Genomic DNA, 6,497 nt, shown 5'->3' on the forward strand with positions numbered 1-6,497 from the left:
AGAAATTCTCGTTTAAACGGTTATAAAAGCCGTAACGGTAAACTTAGATAAAATATTATACGAGAGGGAATAACGACTTCATAGATTTTTGATACCAAACTGTTGGAACAAATTCATTTTGATACCAAACTGTTGGAACAAATTACCACTGGGCTTAACATTATCCAAAAAATTGAGCGACTAGCAGTCTCAGTGAGTTCCCCGGATGACGATACCATGGAAGACCATCTTTTAGGTGTTGTTCAATGTCCCTCTTCAAAGGGAGTTGACCAAGCAGAACAAGTGCACAATCTTTTAGAATATTACGGATGTACAGAGCAGATCATTGGTATATGGTGTGATACAACTGCAAGCAATACAGGCGGAGTAAATGGAGCAGTCCAAATTCTTACAGATATTTTGAAATTACCAATTTTGTGGATAATGTGTAGGAGACACATATATGAAGTACATGTATCTCACTATATGGCTGCCCTTACTGGTGAGAAAACTAAAGGTCCAAGAAGAGCTCTTTATGTCAAGCTAAAGAACAAGTGGTCTGAAATCTGTGAGAAAGTGAATGAAGTGAAAAATTTATGTAAATTGGACTGGCAAAGAGATGATCTGAAGATTGGCTCTGTTCTTCGCACTGTTGCAGAGGAAGCTAAGACATTTTTGACTAATGCAACTACTGATATAGTGTTTTCAAGGAATGATTATGGTATAGTTTGTAAGCTTGCCTCCTTCTTCCTTGGAGTGGAAGTACAAGATTTTAAGTTCCATCAACCTGGCGCCTGCCATGAGGCAAGGTTTTTAGCAGATGCGATCTACATCCTGACTCTTTATATGACTAAAGATATCAGTAATATCTTGACAGAAAAAGAAGTGCTGCAGTTGAAGGATGCAAGTTTGTTCATTGCAATTTGCTATGTTCTATGGTTTTTAAAAAGTTTTTTAGGATTTCTGGCTCCCTACAATGATTTGAAAGCTATCCAGACAGCCTATACGTTGAGAAAAGTTAGTAAGAATATTGGAAATGCTTTGCTTCTCAGCATGTGACGCCATACGTGGTACTTAACTCCGCAACTCTGTGTTTTGTCCTTTGGGGATAAAGAAGTTCCTTCTGAAACAAAGCTAAGAATGCTGTTAGCTCTGATTGAGTTTGAAGAGCCAAATGAATTTCAGCGTTGTAAACCATCAAATGTACAAATTGGAGAGACCACAGAGCTACCTGAGTTGATTTCCGAGCAAAGCTACCTTCTCTTCAAACATTTTAAAATACCAAGAGCAAGTATAAAAGAATGGCTTAATAATAGTCTTAATACTATAGATGTTTTTAACCATCCTCAGTTGCTAGATTTTATTGCATGGATCAAAAACATATCTGTTGTAAATGATGGTGCAGAAAGAAACATTAAGCTTATTAAAGATTTTCTTTCAGCTACTAGAGATGAAGATCACCTTCAAAATGTACTTTTTGTAGTTAAAAAGTCTAGAAAAAACTTGACTAAGACTATGACTAAAAAGGAGCTTGGGAACTGTTCAAAAAGTTGTATTTTTTGAGAAATGTTTCACCGCAATAAAATCTTAAATTTGCTAATAAATATTAGTTTTCATGTATTTTTTTTTTTTGTATTTTCATATTTATAAATATAATCTATGAAGTTAAATAGTAGAAAACAATTGGAAATGATTTATACGCATCTAATTGTTTTGTTTTAATTTTCTAAAATGTGTTTTCTATTAATGTTAAGCTAGCTTAACATTAAAACAGTAAAACTCAAATTTTACATCTAGCACTTCCTGTAAAAATAAAACCGTCAAATTTTTTTTAGTACTTATTTAGGTCACATAGAATGGGAATCAGTAGAGAGGTTTTTTTTTTTTTTTTGGGACACCCTAAGCGACATTGATAAATTTAAAGATGAAAAAGAAGACATTCAAAGGCTATACATTCAAATGGCAATAAAGCTTGTCCATTCTAAAAAGTGGACTCATATTAAAATTAAGCAAAAACCGATCTACTTGTATAAATGTAAATACTGGTCGAATGAAGATCTTAACATGTTTGAATTAGATGAGTGTTGTATAAAGTTTTGTTTAATATGTTCTTGCCAACAAGATACTCTAGTCACTAAAACAGAGTACTATCACTCCAATATAAATAAGCTGAGTTCGTCAAGAATTGCTCATTTCCAAGAATGCATCAAACAGTACAATGGAAAGCAAAAATGTAAAGTTCAAAAGGAGGTCTTTGATAAACTTGATAGTAAATTTCAAGCTTTAAACCTTCTGGGCTCTAATATAAAAAACATCAAATATTCTAAAATTAGTAAAGAGCATATACTCATCTTCTTAAAGCAGCTTGGGTTTAGTAATCACTATGAAAATGCCAACTATATTTATTTCGTGCTGACTGGAAAAAGAATTGATGACATTGAATACTTGGAGGAGCAAATCGTTAAAGACTATATAAAATTCTCTTCTCTCTATGACGCTTATTACAGAAAAAACATGTCGAAAGAAATTAATAGAAAAAGCTTCATTTTAATTATTATTTTTAATTATTATTTTTTTTAATAATTTACTTTTGGGTCGTTTTAAGTAAAATAAGATGTCGGTTTTGGGACATTGACGTGATTTTTTTTATGTCGTGTCCTAGAATCGGCATTTTCCTTCTACTTACCTAGTTGGGGGGTCAGCTTATTCAAAACAACTTCATTAAAATATTTCAACCAAAAACTTTTTCCACAATTTCTTTGAGACTTTATTTAAAACTCAAATTAAAAACAAATTCACCTTTTAAGTTTTCCAATGAAAGTTTACCAGAAAAAGTAAAATAAAACATTAACTCGCGATCTCCTGTACAATAATAGCAAATGAAACGCCCGAAGTGAGCGCTTTCTAACCTAGCATGATCATTGTTTAATGTGTGCATCACTCAAAGGCCAGGATGGCTTATGTTTAGGTAGAATGCGTATTTAGTTTAGGGAGAATGTGTACTAAACATAGGAAAATGCTGGATAGCAATAAAATAACAAAAAGTATTTCACAATAAAAAACCATCTTCAACAACAGTTTTCTATGTATTCCCATAGAAAAGTTCCATGGCATTCCTTATTAGGGGTGAATTAAAATGAGATGCATTGAAACGAACCGTTAAAGAGCAACACTCAGGTCACTCATTAACTTGACCTCCTAAATTTCTGTACAACAATATCAGTATTTTCACCCCCTGAGTATTTTTAAAATTCAGTATTTTAAACTTTAAGTTTTCTTAGTAAATACTTTTTGATTTTAAACATTTTACAAACTGAGATCATTTAAACAATAATCATCAAAGATCAAACCAAAAAGGAGAAAACTATCATAATTTTCCCACTTTTTTTTAAAGTTAACTCAATCTTCTAAAGTCCTGGGCACTAAAAATATCACTCAAATATTGTACATAGCTTCTGTACAGTTATTGTAACACATATTTAAAGGAAAATATTTATTATAAACTTCTGCTTTTTTTTAAATTTTTTAAACAATCAGTTTAAAGAGCTTTAAATTTTAGCGCTTTTAGTGTTAAAAAAAAATTTACCGTATAGTAATTATCAAAAAAAAGCTAAATGAGAATTGGTCCCCTAGAGGTTGCATGGTTTCTTCAGTTTAAGAGATGGCATGGTTTCTTTAACATTAGAGTACAAATCATATGTAAAATTGTTTATTTAATTTTTAAATTGTTCTTTGAAGCTATTTTCTTTTCCTTTTTTTTCAAAAAAAGAATTAAAAAGTTTTTCCCTCATCATCTGCGCATCATCATTAGTTTACATGAATGCAAATTTTTAATGTAACATTTAAAAACTGAAATGTTTTTCCTTGAACCACAACAGCTGAGTGGTTATGAGTGGTCTTATATTTCAAATTTGAGCCTTGCATATTTTTTTATTACATATAGTTTTGTATTTTAGATTTTATCAGGATTTTAAGATTCTAGAGAAGAATCCTTTTTTTCTCTTTTAATTGATAATATCAAAAAAAATTAAAGTTTTCAAAACTTTTTGATTAAAATAAATTTCGCACTTTTTGAAAAATTAAATTTAGTTAAAAAAATTTAAATCAATTAAAGACTTTTTTATATTTCTATTTTCCCTTTTAGTATTAAATCAGAAAAAAAAAGTTTTAGAGAATGATAATTTGGCAAGTAAGAAAGCTGAAGCATTTTAAAACCAAAGAGGTCAAGAACAAGAACAAATAATTCATGCATAATGCTCTTTAAAATTACTTTAAAACATTCAGCATGTATAGTTTCTCCACCCTGGAAAAATAAACAAGTCACCTACTTGAATCCATGTTCTGCCTCTTTTAATTGTTAAATTTATTCCAAAATGTAACTTAAAAGTAAAATATGAAGGTGATTTTTATATTTAGGCGGCGAGATCAGAAAAACATGTCATGCTTATTTAAACGCCTTCCTTGTTAGAATTAAATCTCTTACAACTTTAGTTTTTACGTTTGGTTCGGGAAATGGATTCTTATTTTTGTTTTTCTTGTTTAATTGCTTGCCTTTTTTTTTATGTACCTCTGAAATGACTATTGACAAATATGGCTGCTGCAAATGCAATTGATTTTTTAACACCACCTTAGACATAAGCTATACAGTACACCATTATTCAGGTTTTGAATCCAAAAGCAATTTCAAGTTTGTTGATAGATTCATTGAGCGTCTTGATAATATGTCCAAAGTATGTTGTTTGGGGAAGTAAGACATTTTCACCAAGAAGAGCTCCAATAGAAACTTTGAATCTATATAGTTGAGGGTAAGGCTCATGAAAGATATATTGGTGTGATCAGTGGTCCACACGTCGGATGTGAAGGTCAGTTCATCAACATTTGACTTATGTGTATTGAAAATGTTTTTTACTAGTTCCTTGATGAATTGAAAAAGGAGAGGAATGTATTTTGCAGAATATATATTTTGTTGTAATGGCTCTGAATTCAGAGTCAATTCATGAATTGAGCGTTTGTTGCAGTTTTCATCACCCGGGTGAATGCGTCAGTTTTTACAATAGATAATGGTTGACTGCCCTCAATCACCCAATTAGTAATGTCAACAGCAGTTCTCATTTGATTTATATCAGTGACTTCCCATTCTGGTTAGATAGCTTATTTTCTACCTTACCGGGTCTGAGTGATGGAAGTCCCGCAAGTTTGGTCCGATGGTGGTGATGCTGGTGTGTCTGTCTGTGTCTGTGGACATTTCCTCTTCTTTCCTCTTTCTTGTGTTTGTTCAAAATCTGAGTCTTTAGAGGCAAGCTTGTCGAAAATGTCCGGAGTTGTTAGTTTTTTCTTGTCTTTCCTCTCCACATATTTTATTTAAATTTAAATGGACTCTTTTTAAATGCACCTTAAAAGGCTTGTGGTGCTTTCATCGATGAAGTAAGTTTTGGCACAGGAATTAAATTTTGCTTTTTTTTTACTCCACCTTGTTGAAGAATTCCCAAATATTAGATAGCTTAGGCATCTGAAAAGAAAAAAAATGAAATAACATAAAAATGAAAAAAATCTGATTTTTTTCGGGTTAAGTTGGCAAGATCGGATTGAACTAATGTTTTGGATTATTTATCGAACTTAAAATTCGCAAAAGCGGATCGCATTATTAATAGTGTTGTGACCAAAACTTAAAATTGTAACTAACTTAACTAAAAAAACCGTAACTAAAATTACCCGACTAACTTTTTAGTCTAACTAAATTTAGTCGACTAACTTTTTAGTCTAACTAAATTTAGTCGACTAACTTTTTAGTCTAACTAAATTTAGTCGACTAACTTTTTAGTCTAACTAAATTTAGTCGACTAACTTTTTAGTCTAACTTAATTTAGTCGACTAACTTTTTAGCGTAACTAAAATTAGTCGACTAACTTTTTAGCGTAATAAAATTAGTCGACTAACTTTTTAGTCTAACTAAAACTAGTCGACTAACTTTTTAGTCTAACTTAATTTAGTCGACTAAGTTTTTAGTCTAACTTAATTTAGTCGACTAACTTTTTAGCGTAACTAAATTTAGTCGACTAACTTTTTAGCGTAACTAAATTTAGTCGACTAACTTTTTAGTCTAACTAAGTTTAGTCGACTAACTTTTTAATTTGCGAAAAATATATTGTTACTTTTACCCAAAAAATATTTTTTTAAAATCTTGTAATGTGTAAGTAGTGAAGTGGTATCTCGAGGGTAACTTTTTCAAGGTCGATTTTCAGAGTTTTTCAAGTTTTTGGTGAAAAGTTTGCGACATATACACCTATAATTTTGTAATAAAACTTATCTAATTAGTCCCCCGTTATTATTAAGTTATTATTATTAAATTTCAATGAAAAACGGTTCAGATCTGGATTTTTCAATTTCTAATTAAAGTGAATTATAAATTTTAAGACACATGTGAAATCAATTTATTAAAAAAAAATGGTGTCATGTTTTTGAAAGGTGTGTTATGTGCAGAAGCATTTTCGGATTTCCTTTATATAATACCTGCAATG

The 6,497-nt window shown here is 30.8% G+C and overlaps 1 pseudogene; it reads left to right on the top strand.

Moving 5' to 3' along the window:
- Positions 1 to 216: 216 nt before the first annotated feature.
- Positions 217 to 1,542, top strand: LOC149894253 (uncharacterized; annotated as a pseudogene).
- The last annotated feature ends 4,955 nt before the right edge of the window (positions 1,543 to 6,497 follow it).

This window comes from Hydra viridissima, unplaced genomic scaffold, assembly GCF_058129835.1.
Source record: "Hydra viridissima isolate aposymbiotic clone 2 unplaced genomic scaffold, HvirCarnegie_v1 scaffold_1, whole genome shotgun sequence".
Lineage (NCBI taxonomy): Eukaryota > Metazoa > Cnidaria > Hydrozoa > Anthoathecata > Hydridae > Hydra > Hydra viridissima.